The sequence below is a fragment of the Primulina tabacum genome, chromosome 2, assembly GCF_025594145.1.
Source record: "Primulina tabacum isolate GXHZ01 chromosome 2, ASM2559414v2, whole genome shotgun sequence".
NCBI classification, from domain to species: Eukaryota; Viridiplantae; Streptophyta; class Magnoliopsida; order Lamiales; family Gesneriaceae; genus Primulina; species Primulina tabacum.
In genome coordinates, this window is record NC_134551.1 from 31838557 (window position 1) to 31860824 (window position 22268).

The following is a 22268-nucleotide window of genomic DNA, read 5'->3' on the forward strand; positions in this document are numbered from 1 at the left end:
TAAAAAGCCTAAATTAGTTATTTGAGTGACCTTATCGTTTTAAACCTTTTAAAGTTCAATAATTGTGTGTTTTATTTTACTTAAGGGATTTTGCAGAGATAGCCTTGAATTATTTTAATTAGCATGTCAAATGGGTATTAGTATTTTTAATTACACCCATTAGCCCCTAATTACTCCTAATTAAACACACACACACGTTAATACTATAATCACACCCACACACACACTTTTACACACACTAGAAACCGATAACACACGCCCACACATAATTCATTCAGAATTTTATTATTTTTCAGAACAAAAAACTAGGGTTCTTAATTGAGAGAGCATCCCCCCCTATCCCTCTCAATTTCCAGCAAGTTTTCGCCACTTTCGTTGTAAGAAAATCGTGCCACGTCCGTCCCGGATCGTCTCTCGCATCCTTCCCGCTTCGGTGTCGTCGATCGGTAACGTTAAAGATTTAAAGGCATGTATATTCTATTTTTCCTGCATCTATCTCGTCATATTATGCGTTGTGTTGTTTATTATGCGTAAAAATCCATGTATAATGTGCAAAGTTTGAGCAGAAAATTGTTGGATCGATTTTTGAAATGTTTTTAGACCTAAAACTCGAAATTTACTGTTCTTTAAATACTGCGATTTTTCGGTCGCTTTTATGGAAAAACTTTCAACATCCGAAACGTAGGAATTTTTGATACCTTCGATATGACAGTAAATATATGAATATGAATTTTCAGACCTAAAACTGCGTTTTTCTGAAAATATATGATATTGAGGTGTTCTTGAAATTTTATTGTTGCAGGCTTGGTTGGGGATCCACGGGTGATCGCTGCTCCGTATAGGTATATTATTAACGATTTTTGGATGGTTATAAACGATTTGTTTCGTGTCGTTAGGCACTTGGGATAATGACTAGTCGCAAAAATCGTTTTGTTGTCAAAAGTCGTGTTCACGGGTTTATTGTGTTACTTGTGATGCATGTTTGTTTTGGGGCAATTGTATAGGCTTGAGTCAGTGTTATACTATCCTAGGATGTGTCTCGAGGTGTCACGGCCCAGCCCACTTGTGATATTGTCCGCTTTGGTCCGAAGGCCTCACGGCTTTAAAATGCGTCACAAGGGGTTGCTACTCGCTCATTTAAATGCCCAACATCTCTCCCGTTGTTTAGCGATGTGGGATTTCACCTAAGGGCCTTCTCACCCCCCCCTTTCGGGACTCAGCGTCCTCGCTGAGGTTTGCCCCACCATCCCAAACTCACATGGAGTTGCTCTGATACCAGCTGTAACGCCCTAGATTCGACGACTGTCCTCACTGTAACAAAACGTGTATTTCCACCGTGCTTATGCCCTCACTCACACGCACCCTGAGAAACTTTCCAGGGGGTCACCCATCACAAAATTGCCCCAAGTCAAGCAAGCTTAACTTTGGAGTTCTTATGTGATGAGCTACCGAAAAGAAGATGCACCTTCGTGATATGAGTAGCACCAATCAAATTTTTTAAGCCCTCTTCAACTGTACAGTCCATTACATTGAATAGTCTCGGAATCCCTCTCATTCCGGTGTGGGATCGGTTCATTCATGTTCCCTCCACCTAGAAGCCTGCCAGGAGCCGCTCATTGTCCGTGCAACCTCATGGCACCGACGATCACCCCCCTGCCCTCTTCGGCCCCGGGCCTTACATGCCCACCAGCTTCTGCTTGGTTCATCCCCGAACCACACCGTACTAAGAGAGGTCGGCTCTGATACCAAATGTCACGGCCCAGTCCACTTGTGATATTGTCCGCTTTGGCCCGAAGGCCTCACGGATTTAAAACGCGTCACAAAGGGTTGCTACTCGCTCATTTAAATGCCCAGCATCTCTACCGTTGTTTAGCGATGTGGGATTTCGCCTAGGGGCCTTCTCAACTGAAACGTCTGCTTATTCGTTTTCTTAAAAAGTACTAGAAATTTTTTTTTAAAACCCTCAAATCTTCGGCCTAAACATATACATAAACATAAATATACTTTTGCACCATTTTAAAATAAACCATCCACTAATATTTGAAAATCCAAAGGGAAAAGTCAAAACAAGAAATCGTTAGACGTTTTACCAACCTAAAAAGCAACAAATGTTGAAAAGTGTAGCCATACTAAACCTCTCAAAATCTCTCAAAAAGCATAAATAAAATGTCGGAAAAATCTTCAACTTAAAATCATAAACTTAAATGCGGAAATAGAAGCGTTGGTCCTTGGGTTATGTGCACCGACAGTCCAGCAAGGTCACCCATCAAGTCCTCCAAAATCAAAATTATTAACATCACCTGCATTAACACACCTAGTGAGTTTAAAGACTCAACACATCCTATCTTGATAACAAGTAATACGTAATACAGTTAACATATAACAGTGAAAAAAATTTTGTACTTAAAATATCATTTTCTTAATATGCATAACTTCAAACATAAACATTTAAAAACATAGAATATCACGTAAACATATTCATATTCATCTCTATATTCGTATTCATATTCATGTTCATGTTCATGTTCGTGTTTGTTGAATTCAGATCGTAATTGTGACTCGTATTCTTGATCGTATTGGGCGATGGATCCATCTAAAGAAAACCACAATACCGGGCGGCGGGGGACACCCGCAACACTCTCACCGGTCAACTGGGTCGTGGCCAATGTATTAATATATTCGTATTCGTATTCGTATCCGTATCCAAGGAAACACGATCGTCGGGCTTCCAGTGGGACCAAAACCCTCATTGTATTTCCAACATGTAGTAGTCACAATGCCTTCACGTCCTTCAACACGTTATCATCACTTAATAAAACATGCATATAATATCATTTTTATTTTGAAACCAAGCATGCAACATGTATTTTAAATGCCCATATTTAAATCATAAAAATCATAGACATTTAAAAATCATAACTTAATATATTAAAAATCATAAACATCTATGAACATTTTTAAAATAAACATTTTAATTTCATAAACGTTTAAAATAAACATTTAGATCATAAACATTTAAAATAAATGTTTTAGCATATTAGATCGTAAAACATTAAACATATTAACGTATTAAAAATCCATAAACATTTAAAATTGACATATTAACATATAAATATCCATAATCATTGAAAATAATCATATTAACATATAAAACAGCATTCAGAACACTGCCATGACGTTTACTAATTTTTAGGTGTAAAAAGACTGTTTTACCCCTAGACGTGACATTTTACGTTTTTGACGTTTTCTTGATTTTCTTAATTCTAACATGTCTCAAATAATTATTTAAGCATAAATTAAAATTCTCATAATTTTATTTAGCATAAAAACTAGACTTTTTAATTAATTCGTGATTTTCTGTTTTGAAGGCGTTTTAATTCCGAAGAATCCCAAACTTTAATATAAATTCCTAAATTCTAAATTTAGTCTTTTTATATTGTTTTAGCCTTTAAGAACAACGACTCGACCCGCGTGAGCCATTTTTTTTCAATTTTCTTAAATTATATAAAAAAATCTTACGACCCTAAATCTTCGCCCCCGAGCCATCTCTTGATTTTATCGAGTCGCCCCCAAGCCATGTTGACCCAAACCTTGACCAACACCCTAGGTACTCTACTGGACCCAAGGAACGCACGGAAACCACCCTCAAAAGAAAAACGAAGCCCTCACGCACCTACCATAAGCTGGCCGAGAATTGCATGTGCATGACCCTCACGTTTTTTGTGCCTAGGACTCTAGCCCATGACTTGGCTCTCTAACAAGTCTCTCTAGCACTCGCCTAGGACCCTTAGGACGCAAGCTCTGAACTTGCGCGACACTCCTAGCAACTTTCGGGTAGGAGTCCTTGTCAACAAGGACTCCTCCCAGCCCACTTAGCTCTAGTCCTAGCATGGCTAGGACTCTACCCTTGACTCCCCCACGACCTTGGCTAGCCCCTGGAACCAGCCAACGCCTTGCCCAGCCGTGAAGAACAAAACCGAAGCCCTTGGTCCCCTATGACAGCAATTCGCATTCAGCTTGTTTCCAGGTTCCCGTGTGGTGTTTAGGTGATTATCTAGGAGTCTAAAATTCATGTAAAACAATACCATAACACTTCCTAGACATGGCAGCCCCTTTATGCACATAAACAAAACAATTTGGATCACAAATCCTACTTGAAACTTTCATGTTACATGCAAAAATGAAAATAAATAAAGTGTTACTTGTTTTGCAACTTTTTCATGTATAAAAAAATATATGATGTGATGATGGTTTGAAAGAAAGAATAGTCGTGCCTTTGCGTAATTAACGCACGATTAACCGTTGACGATGACGAAGAACAAAGCAAAAACCTTGGCTTGAATTTGCTTTGAAGCTTCCACCGATTTTTCTTTCAAAATTCTTGTGTGTGTGCCGTGTTCTTTGGTGAGGAAATTCAGAATTGTGGGCGTGAATTTGAATAGGAGTTGTAGGGTTTTGGTTGATTAAACATATATTATATAGCTTAATTAAATACTAACAAGGCATTAGGCCTATTAAGCCCCTAAATTAAGCTCATTAGTCTTAATTAGGATTTAATTAAAATATTAAAATGGTTTTGGTAAAAATAAGTTTGTGAGTTTATTAGCCGGGTTGCCAAAAAGTTCGTATTTTTGTTAAAAATCCAACACCGATAAAAATTACGTTCCGGCGTATAAAATCACCTCAAAACTCTTTTTTTTTCAAAAATAAGAAAAATCATCACCGTTAATTTAAATAATTAAAAACAATTGTTTAATAAATTTTTTTTCTATTTTTAAGCCCTCGGTCTCTATTCCTAGATCGCAACTCGAATAACATTTTAAAAATACATTTTAATGCAACAGTGTAGAAAATATAATTTTTAATATGTCAACATGCACAACATAATTATTTTATGCAATTAAAACAATTAATTAAAATACAAGAGAATTTAATAACTCAAATGCATGTGGTTCGCGTGGACCTTCAAATTTTCGGGGCGTTACAATCTTCCTTCCTTAAATTGATTTCGTCCTCGAAATTCGCTTATCCTTAATAACCCAAAGGATGGGTCTCGAGGTGTCGATTCATAGTCGGGATGATCGAGTTAGGGAGATTAAGTCGCAAGCACAGAAATTTTCATTAGTTTATTCCTCCCGCAGGTACACGGACTCGTACACGGACCCTGGCACGGTGTCAGTGCCTTTGTTTCTTTCGAACTGTCATTTTCCAGAGCCAACACGGACCTTAGACGGACCCTGAAATGGGGTCTGTGTCCTTACTTATTTTCGGGTAAAATTTTACAGAGCCTATACGGAACCGTAGCCGGACCTGGCCACGGGGTCCGTGTACTCCATTTTTGGTAAAAGATTATCTTGTTTGGTTTGGAGTTTCGATGTCATGGTTTAGTACGTTAATTAAACGAGGTCAAGTCACGAGTGATCTAGAATGTCATAAGATATTTATTTAATTCGGTGGTGAGCACGAATACCTACGTCTAAATTATGCAAGTTAAGTGTTGAAATTCATGTTAGTATGTGCAGCATTGGCCCCAAGCGAGATCCAACGAATCCCTTAACGTCAAGTATGTTCGACGTGCAAAGAAAATACTTTTAAGTTTTTTAGGTATACTAAATGTCTTGTAACCAAATTATGTATGAGATTGGAAAGCGGTAAATATGACCAGAGACTAATCCACCCCATTAAATTATGAACGGGTTTATATCAGGATTGGAAAGCAGTAGAGTATGACTAGGAACCAATCCACCCGTTAAATTATGAACGGAGATCTCATGTATGTGGCAGTGGATCTTCCCTGTCAGCACAGTACTGTGGTTTAGTCTTATCATGCATATTTATGTATGAGTCACTTGCTTTGAAACATGCCTCTACACAAAATGATAAAGTTTATGTATGTTCAAATATGTACTATGTAAGCATGTTTAAGAAAAGTTTTATGTTTATGGCACGTCTATGTATGTATGTACGTACGTATGCTCAATCTTATTTATGCAATTTCAAGTTCCAGTATGTACGTTCTATTTTAAAGCTGCATGTGATTTTATTTCATAGTACTCGTTACTTTCAATTTATACATGTTGAGTCTTTAGACTCACTAGACTTGATCGATGCTGGTGAGGATGAGTTTGAAAAGACGAGAGGTGGGGACCAGTGAGCTGGCTTGGACTGAGCGGGAGGCTAAACCCGAGGACCGCCATATTTTAAGTTCTTATGAAATGTTCAAAATACTCTGATTTCACGTTTTGATTACAATGTTTAAACAAGCATTTTTCCTTAGTAACTTTAGTTTTGTTCACTTTTTTGCAAATATTTTCGGTTGGACAGTTCGTTTATGATCACAGTTTGAAAGCTTATTTGTGTTTATGAAAATTTTTATTTTTCCGCAAATTTCAAGTAGTTCAAAAGTACGGTATGTTACAATACGTATACAGATCACATGGAACAGTGAAAAATACTTTTAGTTAAAATAACATTTTCATGATCATGTGAAACATAAACATTTTCATATTATCATAAACATATCCATATAATTAATCATTTTATCATAAACATTTCCTTTTTCATCATAAGCATAAAAGTTTTCCTTTTATTGAATTCAGATCGTTAATTGTGACTTCTGTATCATTATAAGGTTGATGGATCCATCTATCATGTAACCACTGTACTGGGCGACGGGGACATCAGCGACACTCTCACCCGTCAACTGAGCCATGGCCTATCATCATCATATGAAAATATGGTCCTCGGGCTCCATCTGGGCCTTCTCTCATATACGGGCTCCCTCTGGGGCCTTCTCCCATATATGGGCTCCCTCTAGGGCCTCCTCCCGTAAATGGGCTCTCTATGGGGCCTTTTCCCTCACGACATCCCCATTCATAACATCATAATAGTTACAATTATTTCACCTCCTCTAACGTTTTACATTTTCATCAATTTATAAAATCATGCATTTAATATCATTTTTCTCAACATATCTTTTAACGTTATCGTTTCATCATAAAATTCCATAAATAATCATAGATTCCATAAACATTTAAAATAAACATTTTGACGAATAAATATCATTCAGAGCACTGTCATGACGTGTACTAATTTTAAGGTGTAAAATTACCGTTTCACCCCTAGACGCTAAAATCCTCGAATTTGACCTTTTCATATTTCCAGTGACTCTAACATGTCCCAAATAATTATTTAAGCTTAAATTAATTTTCTCATAATTTTATTTATCTTAAATACTAGACATTTTAATTATTCTTAATTATTCGTTTTAAGGCGTTTTAATCCTGAATAATTTCAAACTTTAATATAAAATTTCTAAATTAAAAACTTAAAATTTTTATATTATTTTAGCCCTCGTGAACCACGACTCGACCCCCGTGAGCAATGTTTCGAATTTATCTTCCTCGGCCCAAGCCCCTTCGAGCCATCTTCACGTTTTTCTTGATCCAAGCTCGAGCCAGCCTGAGCCATCATCGAGCCAGCCCACCCATGAACCATACTGGACCTAAAGAACCAAAGGAACCTAACCCTAGCCTTAACCGCAAGCCACTGCCCCTGCTGCAAGCCATGACCGAGACCCCATCCAAGACAAGGACTCCTAGATCAAGCGCCTAGGACCTAGCCATCGACCCAAACACTAAACCATCCCCTTGTCGCCCTCTTAGGCCCCTAGTGAGTCACCCTAGCCAAGCAAACAGCCCCATGGCCAAGCATACTACCACTGCGCGGCTGCTGCACACATGTACGCTGCATGCGCTGCCCTCGGGTTGGAGTCCCAGCTTGCTAGGACTCCTTCCCAGCCCTGGTGGTCGAGTCCTAGCATGGCTAAGACTCCTTACCTAACCCCTCATGGACCCTAGCTATCCCAGGTCCCAGCCGAGCCCAAGTCTAGCCATTAATTCAAAAAACTGAGCCCTCAAGGTACACATACACATGATCAGTTCTAGCTTTCTTTCTTCGCGTTTGTGCAACGTTCTGGTTGTATTCTAGGACTCTAAAAATTGTGTAAATCGTCCTTGATCATATCCTAATCATGACAGCCCATTCTAACACATAAAAACATGTTTTTCAAGTCAATGATCAAAAGTTAAACACATGCATATGTATAGTTGCGAAAATAATAATTTGTGTGCTTTGTTTTTATTCAAAACATGATCAATTAGATACTATGGTGTGATAGAAGTTTTAAAGAACGAATATGGCATGCCTTTGCGTTATTAACGCACGAGTAAACGTTTTGACGATTGCGAAGAACGGCGATGAAAGACCTTGGCTTAATCTCCTTGATAAAATCGAAAGCTTCACTCTTCAAAATATTGTGTGTGCCATGTATTTGTTGGTGGGGGAGAGTTTTGGAGTTTTTAGAATTTGTCGGGGAAGGGGGCCGTGACCTGTATGGTGGTTATGGGAGGGTTTGGTACATTATATAGTTAATTAAACACTAATCAAAGCATTGACACATCAACAAAGTTAATTAGGCCCATTAAGCTCATTAGTGCTTAGTTTAATATTTTGCTTTATAAAGTTTGTGAATTTATTAGCCGAGTTGTAAAACGTTCGTATTTTTTGTTGAAAATTCAACACTAATAAAATTCGTCCCGGCGTATAAAATCATCCCAAAACCTCTTATTTTCAAAAATAAGAAAAAACATTAATTATATTTTAAATAATTAAAAACAATTATTTATAAAAACAATTTCTATTTTTTTCAGCCCTCGGTCTCCGTTCCTTGATCGCAATTCAAAAAACCCTTAAAAATACATTTTCAAGCATGTAAATAGAAAAACTACTAAAACATCATATAAACATGTCACATAATCACTTTAGTAATTAAAATTAATTAATTAACCATTTTTCATATTCTCTATATTTCCATGTAGTTGGATTACATCGTCTTAATTTTGGACCTTACAATTCCTTCCCCTTTAAATAAAATTTTGTCCTCGAAATTAGAACTTACCGAATAGCTCTGGGTAGCGACTCCTCAAGTCCTTATCGGTTTCCCAAGTAGCTTCTTATTCCGAGTGATTCAGCCACTTGACGTTGACCATTGGAATGGCTTTGTTTCTGAATATTCTTTCTTGCCTTGCCAAGATTTGGACGGGTCTTTTTTCATAAGTCATATTTGGAGTCAATTGTAGAGGTTCATGATCTAGTACATGTGAAGGGTTCGATATGTACTTTCGCAGCATTGAGATGTGAAACATATTTTGAACTCCAGAAAGCATCGGTGGCAGTGCCACTCTATAGGCTAGTGTTCCAATCCTCTCCAAAATCTCAAAGGGTCCTATAAATCTTGGGCTAAGCTCGCCTTTCTTGCCAAACCGCATAACAGCTTTCATAAGTGCTATTTTCACAAATACATGATCTCCCACTTCAAACTCTAAGTCACTTCGTCTTCTATCGGCATAAATCTTTTGTCGGCTTTGTGCACTCTTCATTTTCTCTCGAATTTTTGCTTCAAGCTCAGCAGTCTCTTCAATCACATCCGGATCAATCTCTTTTCTTTCACCAACCTCGTCCCAATGAATAGGAGATCTAAATTTCCTTCTATAAAGTGCCTAAAAAGGAGCCATCCCAATTGATGATTGATAGCTATTGTTGTAGGTGAACTCCACTAGAGGTAACTTCGGTTTCCAACTACCTTGGAAATTGATCACACAAGCTCGCAGTAGATTTTCTAAAATTTGTATAACTCTTTCGGACCGACCATCAATTTGAGGATGAAATGATGTACTGAATAATAACATGCTCCCCATCGCTGCATGCAGACTCTTCCAGAATGATGACGTAAATCTCGGATCTCTGTCAGAAACAATAGACATAGGAATCCCATGCAGAAGACTATCTCTCGAATATATAACTCTGCATATTGAATCATGGTGAAGGTCGTCTTAATAGGTAGAAAATGCGCTTATTTCGTAAGACGATCAACTATCACTCATATAGCATAAATCCCTCGATAGTCCTCGCCAATCCCACAACAAAGTTCATTGTAATATTTTCCCATTTCCACTCGGGAATAGGAAGTGGCTTAAGTTTCTCCGCTGGTTTTTGATGCTCTGCTTTAACTAGTTGAAATGTCAAACATTCGGTCACAAAACGCAGAATATCACGCTTCATGCCCGGCCACCAATATAATAACTGCAGATCCTTGTACATCTTCGTGCTTCCCGGATGAATGGAATATGGTGTGTCATGAGCTTCCTTCATAATGAGCTCCCTCAAACATTCGTCACTAGGAACCCATAAACGATCTCGATAATGAACTATACCATCCACCTCAGAATATAACTTCGGGCCCTTGGCTTCATCTCTTGCTTTCCATTTCTGCAATTGCTCATCAGTAGACTGTCCCTCACGGATTCTATCTCTCAAAGTCGATTGTACTGATAAGGTTGCAATATTAGGGGCCTTGCCCCTAGCATATATTGTAAGCTCAAACCGCAGTGTCTCGTACTGCAACGTTCTTTGAAGATATAAATGAGTAATAACTGCTACTTTTGGACTCAATGCGTCTGCCACTACATTAGCTTTTCCCGGATGGTAACTAATGTCACAATCATAGTCCTTCACTAATTCAAGTAATCGTCGTTGTCGCATATTCAATTCCTTTTGAGCGAAGAAGTATTTCAAACTTTTGTGATCGGTGAATATCTTGCACTTCTCCCCATATAAGTAATGTCTCACTACAAAAAAAGGTCAAAGACAACGGTGAAAAACCGTCGTCGTAGGCCTTGTTAAACCTTTTCTAAAGGTCCTGTGGTTAAAGGGTGCGCTCAAAGACAACGGAGAAAAATTGTTGTCGTAGGTCTTGTAAAACCTTTTTTAAAGGCCCTGTGGTTAAAGGGTGCGCTCAAAGACAATGGTGAAAAACCGTTGCCGTAGACGTCAAAATGACAACGGTGAAAAACCGTTGTCATAGGTTTTGTAAAACCGTGGTTAAAGGGTGCGTTCAAAGACAACGGTGAAAAACCGTGGTCGTAGACGTCTAAAGACGACGGTGAAAAATCGTTGTCGTAGAACTGCAAAATCACGTTGTTAGAGGTCCTAGGTTCGCTCAAAGATAACAGTGAAAAACCGTTGTCGTAGATGTATAAAGACAACTGTGATAAAACATTGTCGTAGCTCTTAAAACCGTTGTCTTATAGCAACGAAAACGATTTTTAACCGTTGTCTTTTATCGCATTCGACAATAGTTTGTCAATGTTTCTAAACCGATGTCTTTCGCTGCAATATACAACAGTTTACAACATTTTAAATCTGTTGTCTTTGGATTTGATTTACATCATTTTAAAATTGTTGTCTTACATATATAATCATTTTACCAAACCGTTGTATATTATATTTAAACCATAAATTGTTTTATTAATTAAAAACATTGTGTTTAAAATATATATCAATTAATACTTATATAAAATCAATTCAAACATCAACTTATATATTTGATCAAGAACTATATGCATGAATTACAACAGAAATATGTCTTTCATAGACTTGTAATCTACCTAAACTAACAATTAAAAAAAGTATGTAACCATATTCCAAAAACTTAGTCAAGTTCACAAAAATAAAAATACTCTACAACCAAGACTTGCACATATCAACTCCAAAATATCTTATGTAGCTTGTTGGAATGAATTTCTCTGCTGGTGCATCTTCCAAAACATCATTACAATGCCTGTGAAAATAAAAAACGCATAATTTTAATCATTGTTAGTTTTCAACACATGCACAACTTATCACTAAAACCACTAACATATAGAACAAGTCATGTATAAAAAAGCAAAAAGTCTTGTTAGAAGACAATAAGCCACGAATTGAGAACAATATGCAATAGATAAGTTTGTAAAAAAATCACCACAACTACTTAAATGTTATGAAGATCCAAAACAGCTCCTAATGATAATTAATTATCAAAACTAATGGTTGGATTAAAATCTGCAACAAAAAATGGTTTAAAATACTTTAAAACGAATCTCAAGGCCTAGAAATTTTTTGGCATAACCTCCCCACAAGTAGCACATACCAGAAAATTTAAAAACACACAACAACAATATATATTAGAAATAAATTTAAATACAACCATACGCCACACCTATCACCTACACAACAAGACCATACATCACACCTATCACCTACACAACCAGATAATACATCACACCTATCACCTATAATTATCGCATTCTTTCAACATTTCTCGAAAGCAATGAAGAGATCCACATGTCAATGAACCAACAAACGTGCATCAAAAAAAATCACATGTCAATCAAGTATCATTTTTATTCTTGATCCACAAACTGAAAGGAAAAATGCAAGAAACCAAAATAATGTCACTTTTGAAATACACAAAAGATGTTATAAAAATCTTGAAGTAGAAACAAGAATTTCACCCAACTTAGAAGCTAAATGATGTGCAAAATGACTATTTCAGGAACAGCCCGTAAACATGTTAAAAAGTATAACAATAATATCCAAATCCGTTCAATATGAGCTGTATTTTTTCAAATAAGATGAACTCATGTCCTACCTATTCATAAATATGATCATGTATGCATTCGGCCAGCTCGGTGAGCACCTCATCAATTTCTACCATAGAATACTCCGTTTTTGTGAACTATGAACACACAAAAAAAGTATATTAGAAAAAAAAACACGACTTAATGAATTTTCAAAATGATAAGTAGCTACATAACTTGTAATTAATTTAGATAAACAAGATAATATTATTATCGATCGTAGTGAATCCCCCTCAAGAGTTGTAACTTCTTCAATAATCTGCCTTATGAATCTCATCATGTAATAACCTCATTGTTTCGCATCCAGTTGCTTAGGAGCCTATGTTAAAAAATGTCAAATTGTTAATGACAAATATACACATTAAAAAATTAGCTCGAACGAGAAATACACTTACCTTTATGACTTCCCATTGTACACGCTTTCTTCCTTTCCTTCCCTTATTTGAGTTAAACAATGTCAACACCCTTCATTAACATTGAAAATAGTTGATATATGAGTGTTTTTCATTAAATGAAATGCATCATCATTCAATGGAATATGAACTCACATTTCCACAACATATTTCCAATCCTCATCGCGAATGCGATGACTTAGGGAAGCAACCAAATAAACAATCTCCTTATAAGACTCGATGACAGTGAGAGTCCAATGAAAACAACACAAGAACATAATAAGTGTATGCAATTCACTAAAAAAACAATTGAAAATTATATTAGGATCTTACTTACCCACAACAACTTAGAACCAAAACCAATTTATCCATTGCTGCTACCACTTAGCCTATCCTCTAAAGAACTCGCCCTCTTGTTCAACCTTTTAGTTTTACCTGTTTTGTCGTGTGTATTTTTTTGCAAATTTGGGATGCTGTGTGTATTAACGAATCTGAATTTGTCAATCCTGTTTTCTTTAACCATCTTTTTATTTAGATGCTGGTCATTTCAAGTAAAAGAAAGTCAAAACTACACTACATACTAAACTAACAAATTATATGCATCTTATATAATAATATAAGAAAAGAACAAACAAACTTTAAGTTAATCGAAGACTTATCAAATATAGACAACTACACAATTTCCTGAAATTGGCTCCAAGTGAAACAAAGGACTGATGTACTCAAAGTGCAAGTTAACTTCATAATCATCTGCAAATACTTCATGATCTAAAAGAAATGCTAATTTCCTTCCCTTTTCAAGGGCTCTCTTACAATAACAATACAACATGCGCACTGCTCTTGGCATATTTGATGACAAAGTCTGGATTCTTTCGACACTAACAATTATGTTCCTTTGACGCTTCTGATAGTTGTATTGTAAACATGTTAGATAGGTGCAATATTGGAGAATTTCACATACATTTACTTTGAAATATAAGCATACGTGTACCTCTTGTCGTAGCATTATCAAATGATTTGGCCAAGCCACATGTGTTCCTACGGCATCACAAACATTTTCACATTCATTGGGAATCGGAACTGGCAAAAGTGCTAATTTTTTCATTGCTTCATCAATGGATACACGCATGCAATTTTGAGGTAATGGAACAACATGAAGCAAGTTATTAGCTCCATTGACCTCAACAACTGTTCCATATGCAACAATGTCTGTGCTAGAATCCAATGTCAAAATAACTGGTTTCCCCTAAAAGACAAATAGTTTTGTCAATAAATTGTACTAACTCTTTAGTTAAAAAATATTAAGTACTATATAACCACAACAAATGATATACCTATAAAGCAACAGATTTTTCCACAACTTTCATTTCGACATCATTCAAATCTTCATAACTGGGGAAAAATTGTCGATTTTCATTTCACTTTCATTCAATTGATGTAATTTTACCGAGCAACTTCCTTTATCATCAATCTCACTGTCCCATGCACCCTTTTTGCAGATAATTGCTTCAAGTTTTTGATTGCGTGTATCTTGCTCTTGAATTAATTTTCTAGCCTCTATCAACTCTTTCTTTTGCTCAATCATTAGCTCTCTGTCAACATCCTCAGTCTTCCAACTTCTACCAACATTGGAATATAATGTTTTAGTGATGTGACCTCCAACAGCTTTCACACGTCCACCATGTTCATCTGAATTGAGTGCTTTTGTGAGAATATCCTTTTTTGTCCCTTTTATTTCATGTTTCCCCTCACGCTTTTGTTGTTTGTAATCATCCTGTCATCCACATGAAAATATTAATTACTTCAAAAGGTTTCATTAAAATAAACTAATTGATTTTTATGTATAGTTTGCTCACAATCATTTCCACTGTTATTTGCAACTCCTGGCCATCAAAATAATAGCTCTGTTGATATCACCATCGTCACACAATTCACTTGTAAAACATACAAGAACAATCAAATGATATTTGTCAAATATGTAAAATGTTGAAAAAAAAAGCAAATGCAATTATATATATCACATGCTAGAAAAAAAAACAGTAACCCATGTTACAAGTAATCATGTGAAGGAAAGAAACAGTCACTTCTTGGACGGCACAAATGTTGAAATATTCTTATTATTTCTTCATCAAATCATGCATATCCCTTACGAGCAAGGCGATGAGGGTATATGTTTTTCTTCCTTCTTTCCTTCTGTTGATCGCTTAGTTCCTACTCAAGTGAAGAATTACAGATATCAAAATTTTTTAATTCGTCAAATACTTCATGGTGGACTTATTTTCAAAAAACAAAAAAAGATACTTACAATAAATTTGTCAGACATGCGAGTCATGACAAAAGAAATCCAGTCATCTCGTGCAAGACCATAGCCAGTAGGTGGTTGATCCAACTCCTCTAGTTTATCAAACTTGTTCGAAATGAACGTTTGAGTGAGATGTGATTTAAATTGACGCCATTTATTATTTGCCGAACTTAAATATCCCTTTTTCCAGCTTGGGGGAACATAAAACGTCAACTGTAAAACATCAAAATTGGAAATACATTAAAAAGAATGACATAACATAAGATATATATAAACAATATGAATATTAATTTTGAAAAAACAATAGAACTTACATTAACAGATTCTCATATCAATTCTTTAACTTCACTTGGAACTTGCTTCCATGTCTTGTAAGTTATCTTAACTTTTTCTCGAGCAAGCACACCAATAGCTCTGCATTTCAGCAGCAGCTTCTCCTACTGGTTGTCCAAGTAGATTGAATCTTACCTCCTTTCGAATTCCCTGAACCCTCTCCCTAGAAAGCTTATCTAGATGTGTACGACCTCTAGATGTTCTTGTTGTTTCAGTGTCTGTAGATCCCAACATTTCCTTTTCATCAAAACTCTTGTCAGTAGAAGTAAATGCAATTTTTCCTTTGCTCTTACCAATCAATGCAGGCTGTCCTAATCTCTTGCTCGATTAATGAATTGTATCATCATCATGAGACCCAATTTTAAGCTTTCTAAAAGATGTCATAGAGTCGAGATTTAACCTGTTCAACAAAAAAGTGAAAAAAAACATATCAATATAGAAATAAATACACAAAATATACAACAAAAAATAGAATAAGAAATTCATCTTCAATAAAAATTCAATTGATACAAAGATAAATAAAAGTATAAATTCAATATTGTCTACAAACTCCCATTCAAAAGAAAAATACATATCAATATTGTCTACAAATACATCTTCGAAAGTAAAATATCTTTGGTTAAGAATTGTCGACCCAAGTCCCATCACAATCTTCACGAAGGCATGATGGTTAATTGTCATATGCTCCATCAACAACCACTGATGGTAACCCTCTGGTAAAAGATTGATAGTGAATTAAAGTGTCTTCCAATTCATCATCATTAACGTGTTCAAATGACTCTCTAGTAGGAGTTTTAAGTACAATACTCCATTCAGGATCTTCAAGATCTTCAATGTAAAATACTTACTTTGCTTGACTTTCCAAGATAAAATAGTCGGATTTGAATCCAATTCTTCTCAAATTTACCAATGTGAAACCAAGATCATCTACTTTAATACCATTATTATTCTCCACCCAATTACATTTGAACATTGGAATTTGAAATTTGTGGTAATCGAATTCCCATACTTCTTTAATAACTCCATAAAAAACCATGTCTGGAACAATTGGGTTTTTATCCTTTGCACTGGCAACTCGCATTGTCTTTGCGACTAAGCTTACTCCAGAGTTTTGAGTAACTCGTATATCATCACGTTCTTTTGTAGCATATGTAAACCCATCAATCAGATAACTAGAATACTTTTACACTTTGTTGCTAGGTCCACACGCCATCCACTTCAATCTTTCTGATATTTGATGGGTGGAATGGTCAACTAAATGTGCAACCTATATTTCACAATGCCATAAATTTAGATTTTACTTAAGATACCAAGAGTTGTATGCATGTTAATATCTAGTATTTTGGAACTTACAGTATCACGCAACCAGTTAGTAAACGTTCGGTTATGCTCATCTTGTAACAACTTTTTGGACTTGGCTTTATGAGGAAATCTTGATTTCAAATCCACCATGTGTTCACTAATGAAATAATTTCTAATAGATAAACCAATAGAATGTATGCAAAGTGCATGAAAGAATTGATAGGTTGGAGATCTTACTCGACATAAGGATCAATCTCAACATCATTTGTCAATACATAACGATGTGCTTGTTGCAGTTCATCATGACTAGTGGAGTGCCCAACTGCTCTCGATAAAGGCTTAGTAATTTTTACTTCTCGATGCCTTGATGGTATCCCAATTGTGTGGACATTAGGTAGATAATCTGAGCAAAATTCGACAGCCTCTTCAGCAATGCAACATTCGGCTATACACCCTTCAATCTGATTGCGATTGCGCACAAAACCTTTCAAAATCTTCATGAATCTTTCAAATGAATACATGTGCCTATACCAAACCGGTCCACACAATTTGACCTCCCGCACAAGATGAATAGTTAAATGAATCTTTATATCAAAAATGAAGGGGAAAGTACTTTTCAAGTGAACACAATATCAACACAATCTCTCTTTGCAAGTCATCCAACTTTAAGGGGTCTATCACTTTACTATGTAACACATTGAAGAAGAAACAGAGCCGGGTGATAGTATCTCTGACATGTTTTGGCAAGACACCGCGGATGGCCACTGGAAGCAATTGTTGTATTAAAGTGTGATAGTCGTGTGACTTCAGGCCAACAAGTTTCAAATCCTTCATTGACACAAGGTTTCTAACATTGGATGAGTAATCTACAGGTACCTTTACTCCCGACAAAGAATTGAAAATACTTCTTTTTTCATCCTTACTTAGTGTGCAACATGCTGCTGGCAAAAACGTTTTCTTCTCCCCAATCCTTGGTGCCAATTCAGTCCTTTAATTCATTTCCAAAATATCTAATCTTGCTGCTACTCCATCCTTTGTTTTTCCTGGAACGTCAAGTAACGTACCAATGAGACTTTCACAAACATTTTTTTCAATGTGCATCACATCAAGAACATGTCGAAAATGTAGATCTTTCCATTACTCAAGTTCAAAGTGAAACGTCTTCTATTCGTTTTCTTAAAACGTGCTAGAAATTTTATGTTTTTTCAAACCTCACTAAATCGGTCGAACCCTTACCATACATAAAAATAGTTTCATAAAATATTTTGCTCCATTTAAAATAAAAAATCAACCAACTAGTATTAGAAAACCAAAAGAAAATAGTTTGAATCATAAAATCGTCTAACATTTTATCAAACCTAAAAATAACATTTGAAGAGTATATCCCATACTATACCCTCTCAAAACCACTCATAAATAAATCATCGTAAAATATCTTGAATATCACTTAAAATCATAAATCATAACTAGTGCGAAAAACTAGCGTCTGTCCTCGGGTTATGTGCACCTTCGGTCAAGCAAAGTCAACAATCAAGACCTCCATAAACATTATTATCATAATCACCTGCATCAATCACACCTAGTGAGTCTAAAGACTCAAAACACCATAATCTTGATAACAAGTAATACATATACAAAACACATGCACCGTAAAAATATTTGTACTTAAAATATCGTTTTCATGAAGATGCATAAACATAACATTTTCGTAAATATTATCATGATGCATGAACTTTAAACAAAACGCTTTTCATAATGATGCATCAACTTTAAACATAAACATTTTCATAAACTTTCCAAAAACGTTTTCATAAACATTTTCATAAACCATTTCATATCCTCATAAACATATTCACATGAACATGTATAAAATGAACCTTAACATTTTCCTTTTTCTCATTCATGAAAAGTATCATTTCCTACATGATCATAAACATTTTTCCTTTCCTTTATTGAATTCAGATCGTTAATTGTGACTTTCCTCAAACCTCAAAAAGTTGATGGATCCATCTACATGTAACTACAGTACTGGGCGGCGAGGGACACCAGCAACACTCTCACCGGTCAACTGGGCCCTGGCCTATCCTCTCGAATTGAAATACGATCATCGGGGCTCCCTCTGCGGCCTTCTCCCATAGACGGGCTCCCTCTAGGCTTTTTCCCCTCACGACATCCATATTCTTACTTCAAATCCTCGTATCTTCAATAGTCACAATTACTTCATTTCCCTCAACTTTTACATACTCATCACTTTATAAAAATCATTCATTTAATATCATTTTCTTTTTAAAAACAAGCATGCAACATATCTTTAAACGTTATCGTTTTATCATAAAAATCCAATAGACATTTAAAACTCATAATTTTATCATGTAAAATTTCATAAATATTTACAAATATTCATAATATCATAAAAAGAGCATTTAGAGCACTGCCCTGACGCTTACTAGTTTTTAGGTGTAAAATGACCATTTTATCCCTGAACATAAAATTTAACGTTTTTTACTTTTTCTTGAATTCATTGACTCTAACATGTGTCAAACAATTATTTAAGCTTACAAGAATTTTCTCATTTTTTTTTTATTTTGCTTGAATCGATAACTTTTAAATTAATCTTTAAATATCACACATTAATGCGATTTAATCCTGAATGAAACCAAATCTTAATATAAATTTCCCAAATTCAAAACCTAGACTTTTAATAATTATTTGAGCTTAAATAAAATTTTCCATAATTTTATAAAGCTTAAAACTAGACTGCAATGACGCTTACTAGTTTTTTGGTGTAAAAAGATCGTTTTACCCCTGAACGTAAAATTTAACGTTTTTTACTTTTTCTTGAATTCATTGACTCTAACATGTCCCAAATAATTATTTAAGCTTACATGAATTTTCTCATTTTTTTTATTTTGCTTGAATCGATGACTTTTAAATTAATCTTTAAATATCACACATTAATGCGATTTAACCCCGAATTAAACCAAACCTTAATATAAAATTCCCAAATTCAAAACCTAGACTTTTAATAATTATTTGAGCTTAAATATAATTTTTTATAATTTTATAAAGTTTAAAACTAGACTTTTCAATTAATTCTTAATTAGCGTTTCGTAAGGCGATTAAATCCCGAATAAATTCAAAACTCGTTATTTTGATCCCATACTTTACACATAGCATTTTTATTAATTATTCTACTCTTCCAAGTCATGAGCCACACCCGTGGACTCATGGATTCAATTTTAGTTCTTAAAGTCTCGAAATTGACCCCTTTACGAACACACCGAGTCATCTCCCAAAATACTCGAGCCACGCCCGAGCCACCTCGAGCCACACCTGAGCCAACCCACCTAGGGACCCTACTGACCAAGCTCAACAAGAATAACCAGCCCTGGCCCGCTCAGAACACTTTTGGCCCTCAACCCCCGATGGTATGCACGTGTGTAGGTGAGTATTATATCTTATCTAGGACTCCTAACCCAACTAGGACCCTTCCAGCTGAGCCACCATCGATCCCACCTGACTCTAACCTTCCCTAGACCATGCACCGACCCATGCCAGAAAAGCTTAAGCCCCTAAACCCACGCACGAGCCACCGGAAGCAAGCTCAGGCTGCACGCACTTTGTGATCTTCCCTCACGTTTTGTACCTCCAGCTGAGCCAGCAGCGAACCCTCTTGAGCAACCTCAACGCAGACCCCCTATGGACCCTACTGAACACTTAGAACCTATGGAATCGACCCCAGCCCCTGAAAGCAAAGACACAACATAAGCTGCAGCAACACAGCCGAAGAGATCCACTTGACAAAGACCCTTGTTTTCTTGCTTAGCTACCTAACCCACGAGCCAGCCCTTGAACCAGCCCCTCATGGACCCTCTGAGGACCCTATGGTTCTAACCTAGCCCAGCCTCTGAGCCCTGGACCGAGCCCCTCCCCAAACACAAGCTGCACACCCTATGCGCGATTCTGCACCAGATTCTCGGGTAGGAGTCCTCGTGTACAAGGACACCTCCCTGCCCTCTAACCCGAGTCCTAGCTTGGCTATGATTCTACCCTTGACACAACCAAGCCCCTAGCCAGGCTTCATCCCATGCCAATACCAAACCAGCCCGTTAACAAGAAAACCGAAACCCAAAACCCCATGACAGCAACTATCGATCCCGCCTCTTGTTCCTTGATGTGTATTGTTGGGTGTGTGTCTAGAACTCCTTTAAAACGTGGAAAATCATCACTTGATTATGTCTTAACATCATGGCAGCCCCTAAGTACTTGAAAAACATGAATCGTAGCATCAAACCGTTAGATTATATCATGCATATGAATAAATCCGAAAATAGCAACAAGAACACCATGTTTTCATGAAATCATAATTAAAAACGTTAATACGATGCGATAGACGAGAATAAGAGATATACGACGTGCCTTTGCGTTTAGTACGCACAAAAACGTTGGCGAATCGAAGAACGAAGGCTTGAGGAACCCTTGAAAACCTTTATGCTTTTCCCTTGATATTTTAAAACTTTCCTCTTGATACTGTGTGTGTGCCATGATATTTGTTGAAAGAAAGAGTTTGATTTGTGTTGGAAGAGTGGACGTGTAACAGCATGGGGTTTTGGGGTGGATTTTGTATTTTAAATACTAATTAACACACTAACAATAACTTAGGCCCATTAGAAAAGTTAATTAGGCCCAATTAGTCCATTAGTGCTTAATTTAAATATTAAAATTTATTTTGTTTAATAAATTTGGTGAATTTATTAGCCGGGTTGTCAAAAAGTTCGTATTTTTGATGAAAAACCAACACCGATAAAATTTACGTCACAGCCTATAAAATCATCTCAAAACCCCATATTTTTAAAAATAAGAAAAAGCATCACCCATATTTTAAATAATTAATAACAATTATTTAATAAAAAAATTTTCTATTTTTCAGCCTTCGGTCTGCGTTCCTCGATTGCAACTCGAATAACCTTTTAAAAATTCATTTTAATGCAACCATGTAGAAAAATATATTTTAATCATGCAAATATGCATAACATAATTAATTAATACAATTAAAACAATTAATTGAAATACACAAAAGTTTAATAACTCAAATGCATGTGATTCGCGCGGTCCTTCAAATTTTCAGGGCGTTACACAAAGAATATTGATTTCTTTTTCCAGCATGTTATCCTGTCATCGTTCTTCGACTGAAGCTTTCCACAATGATAATTAATTCTTTGAACTTTTTCTAAAATTTCATTGCCACTCAATGATTTTTGTGCGAGGTTAAATTCTTGCTTCCCATTAAATGCCTTCTTTTGTCTTCGATAAGGATGACTTAAAGGTATAAATCATCTATGGCATGTATACGACATTTTTTTAAAATGCTTCAACCTGGTCGAATATGTTTCTTCTTCACAAATAGGACATGCATGATAT

At 36.0% G+C, this 22268-nt stretch overlaps 2 long non-coding RNA genes across 2 annotated transcripts; both read right to left on the minus strand.

Annotated features, from left to right (window-relative positions):
• Positions 1–11538: 11538 nt before the first annotated feature.
• LOC142537901 (uncharacterized) lies at positions 11539–12953 on the minus strand. Its single transcript, XR_012818580.1, has 3 exons — positions 12914–12953; positions 12530–12837; positions 11539–11680 (listed from the first exon to the last, which is right to left on the minus strand). It is a non-coding gene; the product is annotated as an uncharacterized LOC142537901 (long non-coding RNA).
• Positions 12954–13460: 507 nt separating this feature from the next.
• On the minus strand, positions 13461–14660 carry LOC142537902 (uncharacterized). The gene is made up of 3 exons (XR_012818581.1): positions 14245–14660; positions 13902–14156; positions 13461–13814 (listed from the first exon to the last, which is right to left on the minus strand). It is a non-coding gene; the product is annotated as an uncharacterized LOC142537902 (long non-coding RNA).
• Positions 14661–22268: the final 7608 nt, after the last annotated feature.